Consider the following 8,633-nt stretch of genomic DNA (forward strand, 5'->3'; position numbering starts at 1 on the left):
TTTACACAGGAGGTGGAAGGAATGAAGCAGGCATAGAGCTGCCGTTAGTAAAGAAGCAGCAGTCATCACTCGAGTCAGCTGGAAGAGGGGATGTTGAGTTTTTGTGGTTGCAGAGCATCCTTGCCTCTCTGTCCAGATAGAATCACCGCGTGCCCTTGTCTCCATCTCCTTCCACCAGGATCACAGAGAGAGCTGGTCTGATTGTTGCTGATATTCTGTAAACACTCGTGCGTAAGTGAGAATACTCTGGTCTAGCTGTCAGCTGCCAATGGTCAGGGCCACAGTTTACTTCCTTACAGCAAGCAGGCATCCTCAGCCTCCTCCTCCACAGTGGTGGGAGGACCACGGAGGCAGAACCGGGGTGCGAGCGACCTCTCGCCTCACATGTCCTGTGCAGCCCCCGTGAGGCTGGGGGCTGAGAGGTAATTGCTTGGGCTGTGCTGTGACTTTAGGAGCAGGGCCCACTCTGTGCCTCCCATGTGCTGAGCAGGGTGTGTCTGCAGAACCCACACCCCTGTCTCACCCATCTCTCCCCCAGAGTCTATCTTGGCAGTCCTTCATCTATGCAATCAACTGAGTTAGAACATAGCAAGTACAGCTCACTCCTTCCCACAAGAGAGGCCCTGGACCGGTTACTAACCCCTGAGAGTCCATTTCCTTATCTGTACATTGAGGGAGAATAATCCCTGTTTCATAGGATTGCTGTGGGGATGCTGGCTGGAGATAATGCATGTGAACTAGAAAGTATGCGTCGGGAAGGGAGGAACCTGTCCTCTCTGGCTCTTGCTTTTCTCTGTCACCCAGGATGGCGGCCAGCACATAGATGCATGATAAATATTGGTTAAATCAACAAACGGAAGTGCCCTACAAAGTAATCAGTTAATAAGAGGCAGCTATGTTGGTTTCCCAGGGCTACCATAACAAAGTATTACAAACTGGGTGGCTTAAAACAACAGAAAGCTATTCTCTCACAGGCCTGGAGACTAGAGGCTGGAAACCAAGGTGTCAGCAGGGGTAGCTGCTTGTGAGGACTGTGAGAGAGAATCGGTCTCAGGCTGCTCTCCCAGCTCTGGTGATGGCGGGCAATCCTTGGCCTTCCTTGACCCATAGATGCATCACCCCCATCTCTACCTTCATTCTTCCGTATGTCTATGTCCAAATTTTCCTCTTTTCATAAGGATGCCAGTTATATTAGATGAGAGCCTACCCTAATGACCTCAACTTGATGACGTCTGTAAAGATCTTATTTCCAAAAAAAAGGTCACCTTCACAGGAACTGGGGGTCAGGCCTGCAACTTATGTTTTGATTGGTACACAATTAAATCCATAACACCGGCTATTGTCCCTTTCACATTATAGTCCTGATTCCCAACATTTTGTCCTGTTTTGTCAACTGTCATTTTAAAAGGTTCCAGAAATATCAGTATTTCTGCACCTAACCCATTTCATCCTCTCTTCCTTTTGTACTTGAAATTAAATTCCACATCCTGGCCGGGCATGGTGGCTCACGCCTGTAATCCCAGCACTTTGGGAGGCCGAGGCGGGTGGATCACAAGGTCAAGAGATCAAGACCATCCTGGCCAACATGGTAAAAACCTGCCTCTACTAAAAATAAAAAAATTAGCCGGGCTTGGTGTCAGACACCTGTAATACCTGCTACTCAGAAGGCTGAGGCAGGAGAATTGCTTAAATCCGGGAGGCAGAGGTTGCAGTGAGCCGAGATCGCGCCACTGCACTCCAGCCTGGCAACAAAGCGAGACTCCATCTCAAAAAAAAAAAATCCACCACATCCTATCAAACTACTTGGGCTACTAGGGTCCAGAAAGGAAAGCTGTACAGAGAGCCCAAGAGAATTCTGTTCATACAGTAGAAACAGAGTAAATGCCACTAAGCTACTGTGTGACCTTGGACAAGTTACTCCACCTCTCTGAGCCTCAGTTTTCTTAACTGTTAGATAAAGGCATTGGATCTCACTGACATCTCCCTGCAGACACACAGGGAATAGGCCAGATTCCCTTTTAGAACTCTGGTAGGCAGATGAGATGGATCCTTTCCCTGGACATGCAGAGACCTGGTGCCACTGACTCCTACCTTTCTCTTCACTTCTGTGTACCCTGAGATGAAGCCCTTTCCCTCTGAGGCTCCTCATCTGTAAAATCAGAGGGTGGAATGTTCTGATCTCCCAAGCCCGCAGCCATAGAGGAGGCTGTCACTGCTCCCCATCATCTCTGAGCAGTGGATGAAGCCTATAGAAGAGAGGCAGCCTCCGATGAGCTCGTTGTCCCCATTCTTTGGTTGGCTGGCTGGAAATGGGAATGTTCAGTACATTTTGGGCACCTCCTTCATTCCTGAGGCTCAGGTGGTAGCCTATGCCCCAACATTAATGAAGCAGCAGTTATATTACCCCCAGCCCAGCACCTGCCAGAATATAGCTCAGGTGTTGCCAAATGGCAGTGTAGGGAGAAACTGTCCGGACAGGGGGGTTGCCAAGAGACAGCAAAGCCAACGCCTCACCCAAGTTCACAAAAGCCCAGATTAAACCAATGAACAGCTGGAATTTTTAACTTGGACAGCCCCAGGATTGTGCCTGCCTATACCTGATACTGAATACGTGAGCCTTCTTTCTCCTTCTTGGACACACCCCATCATGGCTCCAGACACCCACTGCTGTGATTTTGAGCTTCCTTGTTACACTGAAAATCCTAAGAGCAGAGGTATAATCTGATTATTTCTGAACCTAAAACCTAGCACAATGCCAGGCACAAAGAAAGAAGAGAAGGAAGTCAGGAAGGCAATAAGGAAAGTAGGAAGGATGGAAGAGGAAGGAAGAAAGGGAGGGAGGGAAAGAGGGAGACTGCAACAGAATATCACAGTGGCTAATGGTGTAAGCTGTAAAGTGCAAAAGAATTGAGTTCAAACTCTGATTTTGCCATTGACTGGCTTTGTGACCCAAGGCAAATCGCTTAACCTCTCTGAATTCCAGCGTCCTGTACTATTCACTCCACAGGGTTGTTGGGTTGTTGTAGGAATTAAATAATTCACTTAGAACACTTAGCATAGTGCTTGCCCATGGTAAGCATTCGGCAAACTGTGGTAGTAATTTGTGTCATCTAGTACTTAAAACAATAATAACCACATGGACTGCACAGCCCTCTGACATCACCTGCCCAGCCAACTTTTCCGTACTTTGGGGGCGGGCAGTGGGGTGGGGGGGGGGGCGGCGGGGGCGGGGGGAGGAATGAGCATTTGCACAGCGTTACACAGGGATGGTCCCGCTGACTCAGGAGCATTCCACTTTGTGGCAGCGATCTCCGAGTGGCCTGCAGGCCAAATCAGAGTTGCCAGAGCCCCTTTGAGATGGGGGTGTCCCGGACTACCGCCTCTGACCTGGTTCTCCTGGCATGTGGCGCCACCTGCTGGCTGCTCCAGGAACTGTCTTGCATACCTAGTCACTCAGCTGCAAAATGTTATTTGTGTCAAGCCCTGGATTCCTATAATCACCTCCTGACTGCCAAAGCCATCTTGATCCTGGGAAGCCAGTCGCACAATTCATACTGCCCTGCAGTCGTCCGGTTCATGTCAGAATTTCCAGGACAATTCCCAATTTCCTGAGGATTGTAAATCAACCATAAAATTTCATTTTCCCCTGAGACTTTGCATATATTAACCAGCTAGTCTGTTTCTATTCTCTTCTGCTTTTTTTTTTTTTTTTTTTTTTTTGTGGGGGGGAGGGTGGGGGGCGGCGGGGAATGGAGTCTCACTGTGTCACCCAGGCTGGAGTGCAGTGGCTCAATCTCGGCTCACTGCAACCTCCACCACCCGGGTTCAAGCGATTCTCCTGCCTCAGAAGTAGCTAGGATTACAGGCGCCCACCACCGCGTCCGGCTAATTTTTTTTTTTTTTTTGTATTTTTAGTACAGATGGGGTTTTGCCTTCTTGGTCAGTCTGGTCTCAAACTCCTGACCTCGTGATCCACCCACCTCAGCCTCCTGAAGTGCTGAGATTACAGGCGTGAGCCACTATGCCTGGCCTTCTCTTCTACTATTTGTGACAGAAGAAACCTCATTTCTTTCCTTTTTCAGGGCATTCTGGGTTGCTTTGGAGCTTAGGTCAGACCTTGAGTTTAGAGTCAAGGGTCCTGAGTTCCAGTCTCAGACCACCAAATACTTTTGCCCAGGTCCCTAATCTCTCCCACCTCCAGCTGCTTTATCTGGAAAAGAAGAGTTATCATTCCACCTGCCATCATGGTCCTGATCCTTTTGTGGGTTTGTTTGTTTTTTGTTTTTGATTGTTGTTGTTATTGTTTTTGAGACAGAGTCTTACTCTGTCACCCAGGCTGGAGTGCATTGGCACAATCTCGGCTCAGTTCAACCTCTGCGTCCTGGATTCAAGCAATTCTCATGCCTCAGCCTCTCAAGTAGCAGGGATTACAGGTGCACACCACCACTTCCCGCTAATTTTTGTATTTTAGTAGAGATGGTGTTTCGCCGTGTTGGCCAGGCTGGTCTCAAACTCCTAACCTCAGGTGATCCACTAGGCTCAGCCTCCCAAAGTGCTGGGATTACAGGCGTGAGCCACCATGCCTGGCCTGGTCCTGATCCTTTTGAAATTTAAAGGAGAATGAAATCAGTGGGAAAAGGCTTTGTCAGTGTCACAGAGAAGGCTACAGCTCCTTAGCCTGTGGGTGTAACTAGTGTCAGGTGTAAATACAGAATCCTGGGTGACGGTGGCATGCACTGGCCCTGCCTTCTTCCTCACCAGCAGCCTCTCAGTGTGACATTGTCATGGTAGCTACTATAAGGCTGGCACAGGTTTCGGTTTTATTATGGTCATTCATGAGATTTTTAATGAGGGCTTACTATGCACCAAGCACTATGGGAATTCAAATATTAGAGACAAAATTCTTGGACTCTGGGACCTGGAGGTCTAGAAGGGATGAAGTGTAAACAAATCCACACATTGGTCCATCCCTGTTATGTGCCAAGCACTGTGCTGGGCACGTGATGATGTCAACCGTAGGTCAAACAGGAAGGACTCACAAAGTACAGTTACAAATGCAGCTTTGGCTTGATAGGGCCCTCGCCCAAGATCCCTTTCAACTTGCTCAGTGGGTGGTAGACATTCTTTCCCAGCTCCTGGGCGAAAACATGGAGGGTCCCATGATTTTTCTGATCACTTGCAGGAAACTAAAAATGTCACACTCGTTTTAAGCCACAAAACAGTCTCAATTCAGGAAACAGAATGTCCAGTTGATATATTATTCAACACATCAACCCTCACTTTCTCCCTTGCCCAGGTAGGGCCAAGCACCTAGCAAAGATGCCGAAGTCAGTTCCGTCTCTCTTTCCTGCTATTCTCCTCACTCCCACTTCCCTGTGGCTGTTTCTAGCCCAGTTGAAATCTAAGCAGGGGAAGGGGAAGGGGAAGGGGAAGGGGAAGGGGAAGGGGAAGGGGAAGGGGAAGGGGAAGGGGAAGGGGAAGGGGAAGGGGAAGGGGAAGGGGAAGGGGAAGGGGAAGGGGAAGGGGAAGGGAGGGAAGTAAAGAAGGGGAAGGGAGGGAAGTAAAGAAGGGGAAGGGAGGGAAGTAAAGAAGGGGAAGGGAGGGAAGTAAAGAAGAGAAGGGAAGGGAAGGGAAGGGAAATAAAGAAGGGAAGGGAAGGGAAATAAAGAAGGGAAGAGAAGGGAAGGGAAATAAAGGGAAGGGAAATAAAGAAGGGAAGGGAAGGGAAATAAAGAAGGGAAGGGAAGGGAAATAAAGGGAAGGGAAATAAAGAAGGGAAGGGAAGGGAAATAAAGAAGGGAAGGGAAGGGAAATGAAGGGAAGGGAAGGGAAATAAAGAAGGGAAGGGAAGGGAAATGAAGGGAAGGGAAGGGAAATAAAGAAGGGAAGGGAAGGGAAGGGAAGGGAAATAAAGAAGGGAAGGGAAGGGAAATAAAGGGAAGGGAAATAAAGAAGGGAAGGGAAGGGAAATAAAGAAGGGAAGGGAAGACTAGGGAAGGCAAGGGAAGGGAAGGGAGGGAAGGGGAGGGAAGGGGAGGGGAGTGGAGGGGAGTGGAGGGGAGTGGAGGGGGGAGGGGAGGGGAAGGGGAGGGGAAGGCAGGGCAGGGCAGGGAAGGGAAGGGAAAGGAAGGAAAGGGAAGGGAAGGGAAAAAGCTCTTCCTTGTCAGATATTGTTTTAAGTTAGTGTCACAGCATCTGGGTCCGGCTAACATTTAAGTCAGATTCTTTCTCTTGGGGACACTTTTCTGGATTCCTCTTAGACTCCCCTGTTGGAGCATCTGCAGGCACAAGCCCCTTCTTCAGTTGACCGCCTGTGACCCCTCCCCCCAAGTTTCTGCCCCTGCAGTATGGCCCACTGGCATCCCCTCACCCTCGCAGGCTGCCCTCCCAAATGACCCCTGCTGACATGCCTGTCAAGGGCTCCACACCTCCCAAAGTTGGAAGCACCTGTCAGGCATTGTAAGGAGTGCAGTGACTTTGCAGTCATCTCAGCTCAGACAACTGAACATCCCTTTATACATACATCTCTTTTAATCATCTTGCAATCCAAGAAAGAAAGCTCCCTTATCCCTTTTCTACAAATAGGGAGACTTTTAGAGAATTACACAATCACTAAGTGACAAAGATGAGGTTTGAGCCCTGTCTCTCCAAGTCAAAGCCCACGATATTCCCATGAGTCCTTGCTGTTGGATTCCAAAAAGCAAAGGGTCCACTCTGGGGCCTGGGACAATTCATCAAACTTCCACCTTGATTCTTCATCTTTCATGATTTCCAAGAGCTCTTCACATTCTAAAACTCTATAATAAAATTTCTGAGTTGAGGAAGCCTAGAAGCACATGGCAGAGAATTCTGCGGAGGCCTCCCTCTTCTGCATGGGAGGAAGTCCCCACAGCTCAGCTCTTCCTAAGAGCTCTCTGCCCTGACACCCTACGTGATATGGGCATGTGCCTCCAGCAAGTACAGGGCAGAGAGAGAGAAACATCATTTAAGTGGTGCTGGCATTAAGTGGTGATGGCATAGCCTCATGTCCAGTACTGAGCGGGAGATGGAAAGCATGCATTTGCTTCCTTTCCAGACAGGCTGGCTCATTTCCCCTGTGCCTCTCATGATAAGAGGATTATGCATGCTGAGTATGATGCTGGTGATTCAAGTGAGGAAGTTTCCAGATACCATGCATGACTCCTGGTTTAAGCCAATTATCTCATCATGGTTCAACCAAAGAAACAACAATTTATTCAAATGCTGGAGAAAACTCCCAGCCATGCTGGTTTTATTGATTCTGGGTCTCCAAGATGGCGCCCTTCTAAAGAATTTCCAAGGATCATTTTGTGCAATTGCAATGTTCTCCTTAAACCTTTGTCACCATTGGTGGGACTTCAGTGCTTAGCAGCTCAAGGAACCCAGCATGTTCTCCATGGCTGTATCCTCTAGATCCTCACAACCTCCCTTTAGAATAAGCAGAACAGGTATCATTGCCTCCTTTTTACAGATAAAGAAACTGAAGCTCAGCAGTGATAAATATGATGTCTGGTGAAAAGCAGAGCCAGGACTTGAACCTTGGTTTCCCAATCCAAGTCTAACACTTTGAGTCCTATACCTTCTTTTTGCTGATGTTCACACAAGATCGAGTGAGCATTTCCCTGCCCTTCCCAATCCTCTACTTACCAGAATCCCACCTCCCTGCTCCTCAGCCAGCTTGGGGTTGGAGAATGGGGTGGCGTTTCAGGCAGTGTAAGGGTGAGGATTCTTTCATGATTCTTCCAATAGGACATCAGCCACGTCCATCCTGGCAACAACACACTAAACTGTCCATTATGTCCCACTGGAATCAATTGAGGTTATCTTTCTGACAGCAGAGAATAGTTTGTTCCCTTCGTTACAGTAGCCTGGGCCAAGGGGTAAAGCATATCTATCCCTTTATTGCCCATAAGTGTCCCTTAGTTCCAGTGGAGAGTAAGAAAACTGACATTTATTGAGCACATACTATATGCCAGAATTTGTTCTGAGGGTTTTGCACATCTTAAATCGTTTAACCTCACAACAACCCTATGAGAACATTCCTTGGATGATTCCTTTTTATAGATGAGGAAACTGACGCACAGCACCAGTTAAATAACTTTTCCAAGGTTCACAGGTTAAAGTGACAGAGACAAAACCTTTAACTTGGGTAGTTGGATTCCAGAGTCTGTATGCCCGGGTCCACTCTCGACAGACTAAAGCTCAAGCTAGTCTGACCTTGAGGTTTTCCAGGAGGAAAAGCATGAAGCTAAGGAGAACACTTATGTTAGATTGGATTCCTGAGACGCAAAGCCCAAGCCTAGGATTCTCTTGTGGGCCACGTACTATGGAAGTGCTCCTGGAGAAACCCACAAGAGGCAGGGAGGCAGGACACGGAGGGAGGAGCAAGCAAGGGAGCCACCTCAGGGCTGCCCCACCCCCCAAGCCAGGGCACTGGGCTTTCATGCCCCCAGCTGTCAGGCAGAGCCAAAAAGCCAGGCTCTGGGGCCCTAGGGCACTGCTCCACAAATGAGCCACAGGGTCTGGCTGTGGGGAGTGAATGCACATGGAACGTGGGGACACAAACAAATGGTTCCAAAAAAAAAGAGGATCGGTCAGAGCAGTGACAGTACCTG

General features: G+C 48.6%; 1 protein-coding gene across 1 annotated transcript in view; it reads left to right on the plus strand.

The window, feature by feature from the left end:
• Nucleotides 1-8,633, plus strand: part of BFSP2 (beaded filament structural protein 2) — a 72,343-nt gene that overhangs the window by 19,662 nt on the left and 44,048 nt on the right. The gene's annotated exons all lie outside the window — the stretch shown is intronic.

The sequence above is a fragment of the Pongo abelii genome, chromosome 2 (genome assembly GCF_028885655.2).
Source record: "Pongo abelii isolate AG06213 chromosome 2, NHGRI_mPonAbe1-v2.0_pri, whole genome shotgun sequence".
NCBI lineage: Eukaryota > Metazoa > Chordata > Mammalia > Primates > Hominidae > Pongo > Pongo abelii.